This window comes from Accipiter gentilis, chromosome 22 (assembly GCF_929443795.1).
Source record: "Accipiter gentilis chromosome 22, bAccGen1.1, whole genome shotgun sequence".
NCBI classification, from domain to species: domain Eukaryota; kingdom Metazoa; phylum Chordata; class Aves; order Accipitriformes; family Accipitridae; genus Astur; species Astur gentilis.
The window spans coordinates 22,119,252-22,138,847 of record NC_064901.1 but is presented as its reverse complement, the minus strand read 5'-3'; the positions used below and the strand labels follow the sequence as shown (position 1 = coordinate 22,138,847).

The following is a 19,596-nucleotide window of genomic DNA, read 5'->3' as shown; positions in this document are numbered from 1 at the left end:
GTAGTGTGTGGTGTGGTGGTGTAAGAACTTCTTTACTACCAAATTCAGCTTTACGTTTATGGAGTGTAAAATAATTTTTTTAGTCTTTTCACACAGTATTCCAAAAGGCTTCCATATACTGCACTGAGTAACACAAATAGCCATATCCTCATGAAATGCTACATGCACAGGTTCATTTAGTATCATTCAGATTTTTTGTTTTATTCATTACCTGACCACAGGAAGACCTCTTCCCAAATCTCAATATAGACTCATTTCTAACTTTCTTCACGCCCAATCTATGTTAGAGAAGAGCAGAAAAAAATGACACTTAACATGTAAACATTGTGTCAAGATTATTTAGAACCAAATATAATGCTAAAGTTTCCTATAAAAATTCTATTCAGAAAAATTCAAGAGACTCTGCTTTCCAGATGATTTATTCTTGTGATGAACTAAGCATGACCCAGCACAGTTCCTTGAGCAGGATAAGATGAATCCTTGCATTACGCTTTCTATTATGAAAAATAACCATATTTTCCTCTCTTTCTATTCCCTTATGGAGTTACAAATTCACAAAAAGACTGTTTCTCTTTTCCCAGATGACTTTCATTTTTCTAAAAGTGATTGTTGAAGACCCTTGCCAAAAACAGGCAATTTATAGTTTATTGATCAGGTCACCTCTACATTGGCTCTTCTTCAATATACCACAATTAAACACATATCCAATAACTCTTTTTTCATAGTTTCTCCAGATTTGCTTGGTACAGAAGTTAAACTTACGGATACTTTGCCTCAAAGACCAGCTTTGGAATTCTTGTAAAATAAGGTTCTATTAAATACACCACCTTCTATTTTTCTGGTACAGAGACCAATATAAGCAATAGTTACACAACAAAGTCAGTGCTATATATACATATGAACAGGATTTGGTCCTAGTATAGAACTATAGCCAACTAAGGTAAAGCTATATCCTATGAAAGAAGCACATTACCAGGGAGCAGTGTGGGTCATCACTTCATGATTCTGTTGAGGAAGCTTTCCCACATGCAGTACAGGCTTTTGGGACATTTTGGCATAAGCTTTTTTCTTAGGTTTTTTGTTGTTGTTGTTGTTAATTTGCTTGCTTATTGGTTTGGAGCATTTTACTGTTTTAAGAGTCATGCTTTCTTTTCTCTCCTGACCCATTCTCTCAGACTTTCTCTGCTTGACAAAAAAAGCGTATTATAGATCAAAACTGCTGAACGTTAAAATATAAATAAAAAGGCATGAAGCCCAATAAATCACTACAATCACATACCATCAAAACATTCTTTACATATTCATAGTTCTGATGATTCTAGAAACAAAGATCATTTCAAAATGTTCAGGAGACCATTATCAATAATAAAATGAAGGGGGTGGGGAATCAACTTATTCTGACAATAAAGAAAAATGTTAGGTTCCCCCATACACTTTGCACTGCAACCAGTTCTACCAAAATGGTCCCAAAATAATTCTCATACTTGATATTAAAAAATAAAATAAAATTTTAGCAATTATGTGGTTCTTAGCTTGGTATAAAATACTGTATCTTCCCTGCTTGCTTAGGAAAAATGTACTTTTGTAGTTCATTCCTTAATCTTGTATAATTAAATGATAGATGGGGAAAAATTAAAAAAAGCAAACAAACAAAACAAAGAAAAAACCCAAACCCAACAAAACACAAACCCACACACACAACAGAAAAACCTAGAACCCTCTCCACAATTTGACATGAACTGGTCCAGATGAACAGGTGGAAAAAAATGGCAAAATTCTTCTTGCCTTGAAGAACTCTGAACAAGCAGTCACACTGAGCAATCTAGCTACTGAAGAAGTATAATCAATTCATAAACACAACAACCTTTCTAGATGAAAGAAACACTTGATTACTCATCCTAACAGGCCAGGAATTAGACTGAAATCAAAAGAAGTTACAGCACTAAGCAGAGTAACAGAATAAATTGCATTTCAGAAAAAAAAAGTAGGTGTGTACAAAAAAGAAAACAGGAAAAAGCATTTGTTTATACTATGCCTGCTAAAAAGAATATAAATTTTAAAAAAACAAACAAAACCACCACACAACACCTCTCCTGTGAGCATATATGCACATAACATGCTTTTAAGGTCACTAAAGAAATGGCAGAGATTAAGATCCTGTTGAAATACAAGACACTAACAGAAGTAGCTGGCAATGACTTAGTGAGTGTCTACAGTAAAAGGAGATTTGGAAGAAGCATACATGTATGGGAGTACTAAATTGCAACAAAGTTCTGATTATTTTATGTATCAAATTATCAGTTAAATTAATTCTTCCAATGCTTCTTTACAGCCTGTTTTGAGTCTCAGTACATACAGAGCTGGAGAAAATACATAGATTTTAAGAAATCACACAAAACTTACTGGTTGTATTTGGCACTAGAAAAAGATCTCATGCTCTCTCCCATCAATTCCATCTCCAGATGGTATGTTTACAACCATTACTAAATTATGAAAAAATTAATGCAAAGGAATAAATGAAATGCAGGCAATAAGCAATCTTTTGATATAGGGCAAAAGGGGAAAACCCTCAAGTACTGCCAAATTTGAGGGATTTGCAGAGTTCTAGCCTGAAAGATCATGGCTTTAAAAAGACACATGGAAGAAATAACAGTAAAGTGAGGGGTGGAGAGTGTATGTTATTAAGATACTCTATGAAGCCATTAGAATGCATGAACTGCTTTCCACTGATTTTCTGAAGAGAGCTGGAGTTTTCCTTTTTCTTGACCTTGCTTTGTGCTATGCTCCCTGCTCTAGTGAGGCATCAAAATAATAATCCACTCTAATATATGTTGCTGTAAAATGCTCCCAAACTCAGAGATTATTTCACACTGGTCACATCCTAGCAACATTCCCCAGAATACTGTTTTTGTACTGAACAGCCAAAACTAAATACAAGCTGCTAACTGAAAAACCTAGGGATCAATTGAATAGTTCTGATTTAGTAGTATGTTCAGAGTACATGTAATTGCCATTACTTTTGACTTAAAGCGTACGCTTCAGAACAGAAGCAGTTTTCAGAAATGTACCGTTTCAAGTATATTGTGAAGCACTGATGTAGAATGTATGTTTGATTTTCAGTTTTTGCAAAACAACTTCAGAAGTATCAGCACTAATTAACTTTTTCCCCTCCAACAGAGCTTAGTAATTCAGGTTCATCATACAAATAATTTCATATCATAACACATTTTAAGAATTAGTTAATAGCAAGAATTAGGAATTGAAAAACAGATTCCAGGTATATGCAAATTAGTTTTCTGGAATATCCCAGGAAAAACAGGAAACAACATTATAAAACAGTAAGAAAACATGGAGATCAGCAGACTGAAAACAACTAGATGATTGTTTGAATGGAAGCAGTGGGACAAAATTAGCATAAGCATCTTTAATCTGGATGTTAATTTAAAATAGAAATGGTTTAGTAACAGAAAAATACAATCATAAAATATTTTGAGCAAAATAACTTAAGAACCTATTCTAACTGTATTGCTACAGTAGAAAAGGTTTTATTCCAGAAAGCATCAGTTGTCATACTGCTGCTAATAGTGTCACATCACAGCATATTTTCACTTGGTTTTGTAAATATTCTGGCTCCTGGTCACAAAATCTTGTAACCACAGAAAAGTGCATAATACAGTTCACATTCCAGAGCCTCTTTATCACTGCCTAAGATATAGTTAATGGATTGTTCTACAGTACTCTGTGGGCTGCAAATGACAGCATTCAGGGAATTATGAAAACTCAGAGTACACTTCCCACAACTCCATTTGTGGCTTTTTACTGTCCCCTTTTTAAAATACCTGTGGCTCACCACATCAGATTTCATTCTGCCACCATCCAGAAGAAACATGAATTCTTCTCAGATGAGTGTTAGGCACATATAACAATAGCATACATAATTTTTCCATATTTGTTCAACTTCAACAACTACCAAATCACACTGAAATGAAGACAAGATAATCAAGAAGAAAGAATGCATGATACAGATGGTGCACAAAAATCACCAACTGCTGCAAGCATTGATTGACCAGCTGCACAGTGCTGAGTGGTGCTTTTCGGTCTGTGAAAAAAAGCACCTAGTTGTAAGATCATTCACTGTTACAGTTATAGGACAATCAGCAATCTCTTTGCACCCTTCAGATTACATTCATGCCAAACATGACTGCCACATAACACCATTGACAATAAAATCGAAGTCATTTGACAATGGGGCAAAATGGAATGATTGCCCTCTGGAAGTTTGCAATCCCAGACCACTATCAGTCACTAGATGATCTACTTGAAGGGAAATATAAAGTAAATAGCTATCATCACATATAAAGAGCCACTAAAAACGATCTCCTGCACAGCACTGCAACTGTAATGTGCAGGAAAAAGATCTTTTTAAGACAATGGAATTTCTAAAGTGTGATCAATCAAGAGGAAAGAAACATATAGCAGTTCTGCCTTCCTAAGCCAATCTTAAGTATAGAACAGAAAGGAGTACTTTTGTATGGTTAAAAAAAAAAAAATACCATCAATATTAACACGGTTGGGCAGGAAGGTGCAAAAAGCAGTCATTTAAAAATAGGAATTTGTGAAAACATCAGCATTTTTCCTGGAAAGGCACATATTCAGTGACAGAATTGCAATGCCAATACTCGCCCTGAATGACTCTACCTTTAGCCTAACAGGTGAAATTCTACACGGGTCTAAAGAGGAGAAAGGAGTGGCACAACTACTGCATAGGGAGATGCAACATGATCCTTGAATGCGCATTTGATTGGCTGAAAAGGAGATAGTAATGCCTTGACGCAAGGATGGATTTCACAGAATTTAATATTCCTGTTACTGTTACACATGGTATTTTACACACTATTTGTGACAAAAAAAGTTACCAGTAACATGCTGACTTTGGTAAGGGTATGCGGATAACTTGTTAGCAGAGGGGAGTATGGTACTGAGAAATGAACTGGGATTCCTCTGTAATACTCTAACATGTTTGTTCCCTGAGCAATAAAATGAGGTCTCAGTTCTGTTTGCAAAGCCAATGGCAATCCTTCTTTCATTTTTCCATCTAATGTGGACGTTCTTCTAAATAGTTTTGTGGCACTGCCTCTAATACATCGTGCCTCCCATCTCTGCCTGCCAAGTAGCCTTTTTACCACCAGAGAAGCTCAGAAAATCATTTCCTAAGTTATGTCTTCCCTTCTCCTAATCAAAGTCAGTCTTTCAGGTATCTGATACCTCAACCAAAGGCCACTGACAGAAAGCAGATTTATTTAGTTCACATTAAACAAGGAGGAGTGGTGGGGAGAACACAAGTACCGTTACATTTTTCCTACGAGAATCGCTCCAAATTAGATCAGTTTGTTTCAGGAGTGGTTTGTTACCACCCTCAAGAAAACCGTATACCATTTGTCATAGCTTACAGATACCAAAAGGCTGCAGCATGAACTGTTGAGTAGCTGAAGATACAAATGTAGAAACAGTGCACTAAAAATGGCAAAAACTGTAGCGGCAGTGGTGATTATGGCTGCTCTATGATACTGAAGGCAATCGTGGCAAGCATTGTACTTGGCACCAGTGAGACCATACCTCAAATAGTGTTTTCAGTTTTGGTCCCCTCACTACAAGGAAGATGTTGAGGTGCTGGAGCACATCCAAAGAGAGGCAAGGAAGCTGTTGAATGGTCTAGAGCACAAGTTTTATGAGGAGAAGCTGAAGGAACTGGGGTTGTTCAGCCTGGAGAAAAGGAGGCTAAGGAGAGACCTTATCACTCTCTACAACTACCTGAAAGGAGGTTGTAGTGAGGTGGGTGTCGGTCTCTTCTCCCAAGCAAGAAGTGATAGGACGAAAGGAAACTGCCTCAAGTTGTGCCAGGGGAGATTTAGATTGGTTATTAGGAAAAAATACTTCACCAAAAGTGTTATCAAGCATTGGAACAGGCTGTTCAGGGGAGTGGTTGAGTCACCATCCCTGGAAGTATTTGAAAGACATGTAGACAGGGCACTTAGGGACGTGGTTTAATGGTGGACTTGGCAGTGTTACATTAACAGTTGGACTTGATGACCTCAAGGATCTTTTCCAACCTCGATTATACGGCACGGACAAGGCATCTGCTCAAAACTTTTCGGAAACAGCACAAGAAGGGGAGGAAAAAAAAAAGGGGGGGGGAAATGCCTTTTGTACCATTCATATTTCTAGTTTACCACCCAAATCTGGCTTAAAAATCAGTTAGTTTGGCCAACTAATTACTATCTTGCTTTCAAAGAGTATTTCAGATCTCCAATGTACTTTATTTTTCTGCCCTTGGTTGTGGCATATTTTTGTTTGCAATTAATTGATTTGGTAATACATAACGAGAAATTCTACCTGGTTGCCAGAACACAATAGCTTATTTAATTTCATGGGCTTTTTATGGCCAGCTAGGTTTTTAAGATGCTTTGAGAGCTAGTTCTTTCCTTTCCTTTTCTTATCACGTACTCAGAACTACAAACAGAAGATGTTGCCAGGGAGGGGAGGGAGAATGTCAAGCTTCCACAAGAACATAGAAACAATAAATAGAAGCTACCTCCTTGAACTCACTTCACCCATTCGTCAGGCCTCATGTTGGTATCCAAAGTCTCCTTGCTTTCTCTAAGAGTCTGTATCCCCTGGTACGTCCCATTTCAGTGAATTAATTTTTACAGATGTTACTATGGTACCCTTTTCTGAGTATTGAAAGAAATCCACTTTCTGGTAATAATGTTCCTAATGTATTCCAAACAGGCATAGCCTGAAACTGCATCAGAAAGTCAAAACCATGAACAGCAGCACCGGCATTTTAGTTATTCTCTTTTCCTCTTCTGGTAGAGGCTACCTTACCACCCAACCTTTCATCCTTTTCTTGGTTCCCTTCTTGTATAACTATGATATACACAGAGGTATTCCTGCAAGTACTCAGCAGATGGGGTTGCACATTTTTTCTGCCCAGTGGAAGGACAAGAGGCAACAGACACAATTTGGAAGACAGTAACTTCCAGCTCAATTAAAAAAAAAAAGAAAAAGAAAGAAAAAAAAACTTATGAAGATTGTCAAACAGCAGAGTAGGTCTCAGGTGATATGGAATCTCCATTCTTGAAGATATACAAAGCCAGACTTGAGCAAGCTGCTCTAACAGAAGCTGCTATTGAGGGGCTGGACTAAACGGAAATCCCTTCCAACCAGCATGATTCTACAATTCACACACACTGAAAAGATCCGTGCAGTTTACATTACACAGACTACAGCATGAAAAAAGTAACTTAAAACACACTGGTTAATTTTAAAGACAGCATCTTGATTCCAATCACAGTAACCATTAGGCAACTGAAATTGTAGCCAGTTGCTGACAAAACACACTGTGAGGAACATCAATGAAAGATTATTTCACAAGACAGGGAATGTGGCATCTACAGAGTGAAACAATGATAGCAGGAGACTTTTTTTCATTTACAAACAATTTTGTTTAAATACTAGAGTTGGCTTTTTCAGCAAAAGCTGAATTTTGAAACCAAGACATGCAAAGCTACCTGTCCTGGTTTCAGCTGGGATAGAGTTAGTTTTCTTTCTAGTAGCTGGTATAGTGTTATGTTTTGGGTTCAGTATGAGAAGAATGTTGAAAACACACTGATGTTTTCAGTTGTTGCTAAGTAATTTTTAGACTAAGTCACAGATTTTTCAGCTTCTTATGCCCAGGGCACAAGGAGTTGGGAGGGGACACAGCCAGAACAGTGAACCCCAATTGGCCAAACGAATATTCCATACCATGTGATGTCATGCCCAGTATATAAACTGAGGGGAGCTGGTCTGGGGGAGATCACTGCTTAGGAACTAACTGGGCATTGGTCAGCGAGTGCTGAGCAATTGCCTTGTGCATCACTTGTTTTGTATATTCCAATCCTTTTATTATTATTGTAATTTTATTATTATTATCATTATTAGTTTCTTCCTTTCTGTTCTATTAAGCTGTTCTTATCTCAACCCATGAGTTTTACCTTTTTTTCTTCCCGATTCTCTCCCCCAACCCACTGGGTAGGGGGAAGGGAGCAAGCGTGCGGCTGCATACTGCTTGCTTGCTGGCTGGGTTTAAACCACAACACTACCATAAGTAAGTGTTATTCCTACAAGCAAACTGTTGAATTGTGGGCTTTGCTACAAATCCACATTCTTCCTATTTCAATAAATTGTTTTAAAAATCATGGCCATATCACAAGGAGGTTTTTAATAAAAAGCCTATTTAAGTTCAGCCACTTACAAGCCTATTTTTATATAGTACAAATGAAGGCTAATTGCAGTAATCACAATGCTTTCTGAAATTTTTGTTGAACTAAGTATTGCTAGGGTTAATTTAAAAAGCCTTCAGCTGGGGGGGGAATTTGTTTATACAGACTTTATTATTACTGTCTCCAGCATAATCTGACAACCTACAAATTGACCACTGAAATCCAATGTTCATTGAATCTTTTTCCTATTTTTTGCATCAGAACCACACACTTTGTCCAAGGTCATGCATATATTTTACTAAAGCCATCCATGTGATGCAAACACATTAAATGAGAGAGAATGAATGATTTCCAGATAAATTGCTCAACTAGTTAGTTACCAAACGTGTCTGTTTTCAGCTCTTACCAATGCCCTTTCATATAGGATTAAAGTATAAATCTTCAAAACTTCTCAAGTAACACCTCAATAGAACAGGCTTCTTAAAACTCTAGAATGCAATACACCTTCCCAGGATCCAAATGATTCTTATAGCTCTTTTCTAAACCCCTTCCTACTTCCTAAGATTATTTCTGAAGACTAGACCTCCAACCTAGTTGTAATATACCCACCATAGTCCATTAATATTGTACACAGCAGTAATACCACCTCCCCTCCTTCTCTGCTGCTGGTTGTTTTATTCAAAAATACTGTCTCCAACCCGTAAGTGCAATCTACAATATTAGTCTCTAGACCTGGGATCACGCATTTGGCTCTATTCAAATACAAGTTCCTCAAGTAAGTTCAACTTGCCAAGCAATTTAATAGTTAGTGATCACTTTGTATCATTAAAATTACTATATCTTTAAAACTACAACTTTTAGAGATTTATTAGGAGCAATACATCTCCCCAAGAGCCAGCAAAGACAATGACCAAGAACCCCCTGCCATGCAGCCCTAAGGGAACCTTCCTTAGGGTTTGAAAGTTCCCTGTTTGCTGACAGTTTTGGGGGTTCATTAATCGTAATTTTAATACAGTTAACATGAGTTACAACAAATATCTTTAGGAAAAATCCATCTGATTAAAAGACAGTATTCATCAGGAACAATTTCAAGTGAATCACCCTATAATTAACCTATGTCCTGATCTATTGTTTTCTACATACCAGCAAGGCATCCAATTATTCTCATTCCCTTTAGACTTGGGTTATTTCTACATTTAAAAACAAGAGGTAACAAAAAAAAAAAAACAAACCCCAAGACTGAAGTGCAAAAAAAATTAAATTAAGATTATCCTATGGTAACAGTTTCTATCAATTTCTGAAGTGTTTATTAGCCACCATTTAACATAAATCAAAGACAGGCACACAAAAAAGTACTGAATTATCAGTGTAGTATGATTACATCATTTAAAAAAAAAAAAGCAAAGCCAAAACAACTGCAGAATATTTCTATTTTGTAGATGTAGCCTTGGCATTTCTCTACATCCTATTCTTCTCTCCATGACAACTACAATTTCTTCTAGTAAACAACAAAAAGTGGGCAAGACTAACACCCCCAGTCTATCATTTTATCTACAATTTCTTCTAATAAACAACAAAAAGTGGGCAAGAGTAACACCCCCAGTCTATCATTTTATCCAAAATGATAATATTAGGTAAAAATTCATAACACCCAGATAATTTCATCAGAATTGGCTATACCAACTCTCTGTATTCATATTAAAAAAACACAAAAACCCTGTGACATAGGTCCTCACCTATTTAACTGCAGGAACTTGTGAAGCAGGAAACATATTCCAGACAAAATAGACTTCTTGACTGGCTATTTCCTTTGATCTTGTATTCTTAAACAATTAGTCAACACTTAATTTAGTTTAACGTAACAGTTTAAGACATTTAAAATGGTACAGATTATCAATTATACTTGAAATTTGACTTGTGAAGCACTATAAAAATATTACTAATTTATAGCCAAATAATTTCTATGAGGTTACCACCTCCAATTCTGCCAAATTTACAGTCAATGTTTTAGATTTGGACTATTTAAGTTTAAAATTAGATGCATTCAAGATCAGAAGTTAATTGGTCCATTGAAAGAAAATGTTTAAGCTAAAAAAAAATTTTAAAACACAAAGCTTACTGTAATATGCATAAAGAGATTCTATGGTGTTTCTGGGCATCTTTTGCAAAAAGCTGTTCTCCCCATGCTTCACTCACAAAAGAGATAGCCAATTAAGAAAAAAAATGGCTAGAAACTAGACATTAAATCATAAAATGTAATAAGGTTATCAGAAGGTTATTAGACCACCCCTCTCCTCCAAGATGAGATCACACATGCTCATGTGTCTTACTACTTTTCATGAAATTTCAAAGACAGCCATATGCTCTTCCCAGCCTATTGCAGTGCTTCACAAGACACACTGCATTAATCTGCACCAGTAAAAATATAAGCTTATTAGATTTTGTAGTGTTCCAAATGACCTAGAACAGCAGCACTTACTCTCTGTATTAAATCAGCCTCGATTTTTTCAACCTCTCCTCATACGTCTTGGATCCAGTGTTCTGATCATCAGTAGTATTGCCTTCTGGACTTTCCAATTTGGCAAGGTAATTTCGATTTGTTTGCATGTATTAAGTGCATGGCGCAAAACCAGACACAATGAGATTGTTGACTCCACTTCTAACCTAAGCTGAGCAGAGGGATTTAGGCAGTGTTTTATGACAGCGCTTCCATTTATTTATCCTCGTATAATGTTAAATTTTCAGAACTTTTTTTGTGCGTGATACTGTTGACTTAAGGTCAGCTCTTAACTCGCAATCTTTTTCTTCAGAACTCTCAGCCATTCCTTATTCTGTACTTGCCTATTTTATTTTTCTTTAATTTAAAAGCAGTATTTTAAACTTGCCCTTAATGGCTTGTATCCCATTTTTCCCAGATCATTCTAATTTGTTGGTTCATGTTAAATTCTAATCCAATCTTCTAAATTCTCTGCAGTCTCTCAGCCTTCTATCATTTTTCACTGCAGTAAACATGCAAGTCAATGGATACATTAGTAACCTCTTTTCTTGAGAGGTTTGAAAGACTGTTGTTTGGGCTGCTGCATCATAACTGACTTACATAGAATGCACTTTTAATAAGGAATATATTTCAGAGAGCCAGCCAAGCAATAAGCCATCTTTCAAACAAGAATTCAAGCTAAATGACATAAAACAGTGAGTGGAAGCCGAATGTTAGAACAAGAAACAGACTTTGCTGATCCTCAGGTGAGGGGGGGAAATAGTAAGCAAGAAAGACAGTAGATACTCCAGAAACACAGAGGGATGGTCCACCTTTGATCCTGATAAAAAGGGCAGGGCTAGATCAGCAACATACCCTTCTGAAAAGATACTTTCCTTTTCCATCAGGAATCATATGTTGATCTATTTAGATATGCAGAAATAAAAAATATCTATCCAAGATTTCAGGTGCCCCTACAATAAACCTTACAACTCAAAGGCTTTTTGCAGAGATTAGTTTATCTTCAAAAGCCTATCACAGATAAATCTAACTTACAGTATGTCCTAGAAAGGATAAGAAAGTGTTTAGAATGTAATAAAAAATGCCTAGTTGATCTTTCTTTTTTAATAAACTACAAAACCACAGTTCATAGATGGAATGGATTAGACCAAGCATGAAATATGATGGGGGGGGGGGGGGGGGAAGACTACCATAGGAATGTTTTTACATGTGAGAAACACCAAGAAAAAATATTAAATAGGTAGATGGATTGAATACAGTTTTTCCCAGCTAGACTCTGATAGCAGAAAATACTTCCAAATGCAGTTTGTTATACAATCTGACAGGAAGCAGGAATCCAACACAATCCACAGGTTGCATAAGCAAGTAATACAGGAACGATATCGCCTTCGCTCTATTACTTAGTTACTTGCCTCAATCTACCAGCACTAACTAGATCTTACCTAGGTACTGAGCTCAAATCAGCTTTCCTCCACTGCTCAATCTCCCTTAGTAGTTGAGCAATCCATACAAAACCATCAGCTTAACTAGTGCTCCAGATACTGCAGTTTATAGACCTGCACAAATCCTCTTAATTATCTTCCCACACAAATTGGACAGAAAAGGCAAAAAGAGGTTTCATGTAGTTCTCAACCACTGCGCTTTGTCCTTGCTAAAGGAAGGACTGCATCCCTACAAAAGATGCAACCATCGCCACAGTGTACAGACAAATCAAGGCAGGGTGAACACAGTACAAAATGAAGTATAAAACTAAGTATAAGCAAGCATATATGCATGCATCCAGGCTCACAGTTAAACCAAAAAAACATTTTAATTTACAAAACTGTAAACTAACATACAGACAAATTGCTGTATTATATAACACCATGTACAAGGGACCACCCAATTCTGATAAGAAGTGAGGTTTGGACAAGTCATGCAAATTCTTCATATGTACTCTTCATTCATTTCCAGGGCCTGGAGCACGCAGATATTCACATGGGGCTGGGCTGGGGCAGGGAAAGACTATTAGAGATTTTCTAGTCATCTGCTAAGAGTTTTTCCCTCTGAGTCATTGTTTCTATTCAGTATCAACAGGTCACTCCTGCCAACAGCAATGGCTGGAAGGGATGTGGTGAGATTAGCCAGTTCTAGCCTAAAGCTCTCACAGAAACCACACCTGTTCTTCTCTAAAGTCAAATCATCCATTTCCAGTCTAGCAACTTTTAACACAGCATTACCACAAACTGCTGGACAGATCCACTGACTGGCTGCAGCCTAAAGGGACAGGTTATGCTCCCACACTCTTTGCTCCTGCCTCCAGAGTCTCATTTCTTCCTTTAACACTTTCTGAATGCTTATCTGAGCTGATCGAACCGACAACCAAGAAACAAAACTAGCCACCTTTTTGCTGGGTTTGCAAGATAAATCAGTTAATCAGTTTCAGCAGAGGTCAGATATGGAGAAGAGCAGGGTTCAGGAAATGGAAACAACCCCTTCCAGCAACAGTAAGCAGTTACAACAGCCAAACCAGTTTCAAGAAACTCAACTGGAAACAGGATGCTTGGAAAGCTACCACCTTATTCTTTGTTCTGTCCTGGCCATGAGGTCCTCAGAACATCATTTTAAATCCCACATTTTCTTTTTTCCTTTTTTTTTAAACCATTCATTAAATTCTTAAGCTAACAAAGTACTTCAAGAGTTAAAACTGTATAAATAAATAATAAATTAAGAGTACTTCAGATGTCTTCAGCTTGACAACCATTACTGAAGATGGGTGAACAGTGAAAGCATCTCATCTGCCACAAATTTCTTTGAGCTGTTAGTCTAATTTGTTCAATTGTGAAAGTTTCTTTAACTTTCACAGCCTTCTTACCTTTACAGTAATTAACAATACTGATCATAACAGTCTCTTCTACAGTTGCATCAAAAAAGTACAACATCACAACATGCTTGGTCTCCAGGTTCACACCTGAATTCACATTTCAGTGAAGTTCACTTCATTCTTTAATCAACTTCTCAAAAAGAAGAGAGTTACTATTCTTCTAAGATTTATCTTTTATGATACATTTATTTAAATTAGTATTATGGTACCTGCATAGACCTTCAAAAACATAAGAATCTGTAGTATTAAGTTTTCAATACTCATCACCATTTGAGAAAATCTAGCACTGGATCTAGGATATCCCAGAGCACACATTAAAGCCACAACAGCTTGCTTAGTTACAGCTCTCAGAGAAACTTCATGGAATAGGGCCTGTGCCCAACTTCTGTAGAAGTATTGCTTGTCTCTGAGCAATACATGTAATATCTGCAATACAGATGAAAGGGCCCAAAAATACTGCCAGAGAAGAAGGGCTTTGTACATAAGACAGAAGGTACATAATGTATCTATCCAAGAACTTCTCTTTTTAGAGAAGGGAAAATAATGGGTGTAAGGAGAAAAGAAAGGTGAAACGAGTGTCTGATTGACCCAATTTTCTCAGTGATGTGACATAAAAGCAAAGGACCTGACCTCTCTTTTGCAAAATTTGCTTCTTCCAGCTGACAAGGATTTATCAACAGAACAGCAGTTTTCAGTTGCTGTTTAAGTAGCACAAGTCTTCATCTAGATTCTTTACACCTAGTTTTTGTCCCAGTGGAGGCAACATCACAGAGGAAGAGAAGTACTTACCTACCAGCAATAATTACTTTTCAAATTAACACTTTTGGGCACTCTTCTTCCTCACTTTCATTTTGAAGCCTAGGTAATTCTCTGAAAGTAGAAGAGGAAAAAAAGATCATTAGTTATTATCCTTTTTTTATCTTTATCCATGTTTTCATCCTTTGACTATTAAATGCAGCATTCAAGAGATGCATGCAAATGCTCTTATCAGAAATATTCCTCAGAATTTTATATGATTTGTGATCAGATTTCTCGTAGCAAAACTCTTACAAAAACAGACATTTATACATATGAACGACCTCTATTTATACTGAAGATGAAAAAAATGGAAACTGTCTGCTTGATTGCCAAAAAAACCAACAAAGGTTAAGTATAGACCCTCAAGTCATCTGTGAAAATGAATTAAGAAAACAAGGGGGGGAAAAGCAGTGGATTCATTCTTGGGATATATATAGCCAGGCTTTAGGGGGAAAAAAAAAAAAAAACACTGAGAAAAATTATAGGATCAAGATCCTAAAACCAGATGCCAAAAATTCAAATAGTAAACTCCTGAAACTGAAATAATTGCCACATGGAAAAGAACAGGCTCTACCTTTAAAACAGATGTAAGCAAATTAACTTAGTTTGTATCACTTGTTTATTTATGGTTTTGTACATAACATAGCATACACAGACCATATATGACATAGTAGACTGCTTTAAACAAATTCTTACTTTTAGATTATCAAGGCATGGAGTTACTACATCATTTTATAACAGTGGTCTCACTAATTCTGAATGGCTGTATACTACTGAACTAAGTGTTGATTCTTGGCCATTTAACAGAAAAACAATCAAAAGCTGCACACATCAGACTCTGAAACAGCAATAAATTGCATGTTGAAAAGCTAATTTGTGAACCTGACTTCAAGGAAAGGGATAAAACTGGGGAAGAAAAATAAATAGGAAATCAATTAAAGCAACAATAGTACCAGGAATAGGAGTGAAGAGAAAAATGATAAATGCTTCAGATAATTGTCTTTTACTGCAGTGAGAATACTGCCAAATTAATCTTATTTTTTGAATTAAAATTAAGTTACTTTATATTTCAAAGAGAAGCTTCAGCAGCTGTACTGTTAAATGAACAAGGTGAACTGGCAACTCTAAAAATCTCAAAAGCAGCAACAGTGATAAAAATTAAAAAAAACCTAATCCTGTATTTTATTTTCATGTGATAAATTATTTAAAATAATCAGCACCTACAAGGTCAGAGCCTATGAACTTCCAAAAATGGAACGCCTGGGGGAAAGAGTGAGATAGCCTATTTTCATTTTCATTTGAGATTGATAGTTTGGGTATACTTAAACTAAGGCGACACTAAATAAAAAGGATATAGCTTTTCCTGTGATAAAGGATCTCAGAAATCCAAACAAAAAAATACAACATTGTTACCCCATGTATAAAAAGTAGCATCAGAGTTTTAGCTTTCCAGGAAAACTAAACTAGTTCTTTTATTGTACCTCTTATCAAATCAGTTACACTACCTGTTCCAAAAAAATAGAGGTGAAACTATCAGCTGAAGGTAGGTCAGGAAGCCAAGCAAAAATGAATATGGAGACCCCCTGTTCCAAGAGCTAGCCCTACAGTGAACCCATTAGAGCACAGTCTAGAATGCTGGTTACTTTTAATTTTCTATGAAACATTATGCTGTATCTTCTTACGAGTCCATATTTGCAACCCTAATAACAGGTAGAAGGTAGCATATTATGTGAGCCATATATATGGAAAAACAGATTTAGACAGATTTGGCTCGTAGTAAATGTGAAGTGGAAATGTTTACATTTCATGTAATGAAAAAAAACTACTACGAAATTTAGAAGTTGATTTATCTGTGAGCCACAGAATTACAGGCAGTACCAAAAGGCCAGAGTCCTACAAGGCTAGGCAATTCACCATGCCCTACAAAAATCTCCCCAGGATTTTAATATGTGATATCCTAAGACATATAAAAACACATACAGAACAATAAAAAGAAGGCATGAATATTTGGGTCTTTTTTTCCACACTAACGTACCACTAGAGTGAAGTAGCTATTTAACAGTTGTTGACAAAGTGGAGGGGAAAAAAAACAAAGTTCCAATGTAGTTTACACCTCTCCTCCAGGAAAATTTGTCCACAACATGAATAATTTTTTAAAAAAGTAAAATTACAAAGCAGTGAAACGTTAAGTTGGTTTAACATAAAACAGTCCAGTCTAGTCTGGTCAAGTCATTTGTAGCTCCACTTAAGAGATTCTACCTGTATGACAATGAAATTTTAATCTGAGTTCCAATTACTGTTTTGCAACCAACTATACACTCAGTTTAGAATATATTCTTGTAGCCCATAGTCTGCTCAGAGTAACTCACAAAAAAATAACAAATGCTGTACTGAAATCAAGATGCAGAAGACCTGCAATTTTTTTTTTTTCCCCATCCATAAATCTATTACTAAGAGGAAAGAAATAAAGCCCTTTGTTTTAAGATCATCACAGCTTGATGTAAAGTGACTGTCTATTCCAGCATCTTTTTATGGAACTGTGGAAAAAAATAGTCAACCTACTCCAAGTCATTCAAAACTTTAAAACTACCAAAAAGCTTACAATTTTCCAGCCTAATATCACTAATATATCCCTGAAAACAGAATTCTATCTATAATACAAAAATTACAACTATTTAAAAAAAATTTGCATTTGTTGTTCAATCACCTCAACAGTATTTACAAATATCACTAGATTAATTAAATAGTGGTGCCTTCCAGATAAATCTGCCCCTCTTGCAGACACCTTTTTGGAGATAAAAGTCATGAAGTGACCTTGCAGATTGGAAATTTTAGATATATGCCCAATTCGGACTTTGAATTGCTGGGTGAATGTGGACTAGTTGCTACCTTTCATTTTTAGAAAAATTAATCTATTTATATTTTCCAGTCTTAAGAGAGAATGTGGTTTTCTAATGGAGAAACAGTTATTTAGCTAAAACACTAATATTTCTCTTATAACCATCAATCCATTTATTTGATATCATTGTTAGTTGCTGATACTAAGTAAGTTTCCTTAAACAAATATGGAAAGAAAGAACATCCCAGTGGAAAAGAGGGAAAAATAATCTTTTTAATACATATATTAAAAAAATAGATATACAAGATTATCTATACATATTTTATATATCAATTATATATATTTTATTTTTTAATTATTTTTTTTTTTTAGTTTAAGATTCCTTACTGCTAAGAGCTAAAGAAAAAGCTGGAATATACACAATCCATAATATGCAAGGACCAAAGTACTGCACGCAGAAGAAAGGCTCTTGGGAATTAGCTGTTTTGCAGTGAAGCACACAGGATTCTTTCTGCAGTTCAATTTTGTAGAGAAGGTTCTCCTTCAAACAAGCTTTGACTACCACAGGTTGGAGAAGGACATACAGTTCTTCAATAAAATTCTATTTTAATCAAACAAGATACAGATTTGGAAGCATTATTCTTCAAAATTCCTCAAAACCAGCCTAAAGACAGAGATTTCCTTACACTTGTTTTTCCCTACCAGACAGAACTTTGCCACTTTGAGCTTGTTCTAAGAGTACACCATTTTTAATGGCACAAATAATAATTAGGAGCAAAATTCAGTATCATTAAGTGTTTATCCTTACCAGAAGGAAATATAAAACAGTTGCTATAAGGTATAAAGTCTCTTCATGATAGTGAAATTTTCACACAATGTTTTCTCAAGGCATAAATCAAGAACAGTCAACAAAACTGATCTAGTACACAAACCAGTACATAATCCGCTGATTTCTTTCATGGATGTATTAAAGGGCAAAACTAAGAATTGAGTTTTTTAAAACATCCCAAATATAGACACATTTTTAACCTATTCACTTGCTAGGAGGTAGGTCACCCAAAATGTAATAAACCAATGTGACACTGTGCAGTTCTCAAGTTCTTTCCTGCTCCCCTCCTTCAAGACACATTGGCCCAACCACTTGACTAATTTTTCCCTTTTATTTAAAAAAATGTGACCCTAGCTGACACATCCCAATATTCCCAGAATACAGGTTACTGTTGTTCAGTGTCCCCAGCTCTACATTTTTCACTTTACAAAGTTTCACCTATGCTACAGTGACATTGCTAATACATTACACACTTGCATGCATAGTGCAAATTTGGGAAAACACTGCAATCACTGGACCTCTCTTAGCTCTCTCAAATCCAGGAAAACATATGTTATGTTTCTTTTCCCCAGAGTCCCACTTCTTCTCAGCCATGTGAAGTGCCATCTGTGCTTCCTAGCCTGGCAAGCTAAAAATCTGCTGTCATTCATATCGCCAGTGAGCAAATTAAAGGCAAAGACTGTCCTCTTTAATAATATAACAAGACTTATGAATGGCAATCTAGATCACAGCTCCACAGTGATGAGTGGCAATCATGGTTAGTTAAAGGGTCATAGGGAAGAAAAGGTGGCAAACAGTAGAACTATCTTCAGAGCTTCCCAGAGTAGCTGGAAATCTCAGAAAGTAAACAAAAATACGACTCAACTGACACAATTCATTTAGTGGGATACTGCATAAAGTTAGAAGGCATACCCAGCTCAGGAAGGACAGATATAGATGGTGGAGCAGGAAATCTTGTCTTGACTATCTAAGGTTGGTATACTTGGTCTGAGATCCAGAATGCAACAGAAGCCAAACACTGCACATAACATTAAAATGAGAAAGTTACAGTGAGAAGGAAAGTGTAGATCTCCTATAAATTACCAAACAAGAAAATTTAAGTGGATGAGGGTTTGGAGGGACTGTTGAGAGAGGTTGTTTGTGTCTCTTTGGTTCTTTTGTTTTGTTGTTTTGTGGGTTTTTTTTTTCTAGACAGCTAGCAGAATCATTCAAAGCACAAGACTTAATGACTTACCAGACAGGCCTTTCAGGAAGCAGATCATAGATGAGTTAACCTCTAGCTGGTAACTGGCTTGACTATTGGCTTTATGAAAGTTAACCTGAAAGGTTACATCAATATACTAACGTCTGAAACTTTCCCAGACACCGAAATACAAATCAGCATGTTAGAACAAGCCCTGAAATACTTTTGATAAAGGCCAGCTGCACTCTTCCAACCTCTGGGAACAGTCTGAAGGTTATCACATGGCCAGGAAAACTTCCAAACGGTACTGCACATGGAGCTAC

At 36.2% G+C, this 19,596-nt stretch overlaps 1 protein-coding gene across 2 annotated transcripts in view; it reads right to left on the bottom strand.

The window, feature by feature from the left end:
* Window positions 1-19,035, bottom strand: part of FUT8 (fucosyltransferase 8) — a 111,611-nt gene extending 92,576 nt beyond the window's left edge. Inside the window, exons 1-2 of one of the 2 annotated variants that reach the window (XM_049825658.1) lie at window positions 19,003-19,035; window positions 14,414-14,494 (exon numbers count right to left, since the gene is read on the bottom strand). The gene's annotated coding sequence lies outside the window, so the exon portion shown is untranslated. The remainder of the gene's footprint in view (window positions 1-14,413; window positions 14,495-19,002) is intronic. The other variant, XM_049825659.1, reaches the window with a different exon arrangement.
* Window positions 19,036-19,596: the final 561 nt, after the last annotated feature.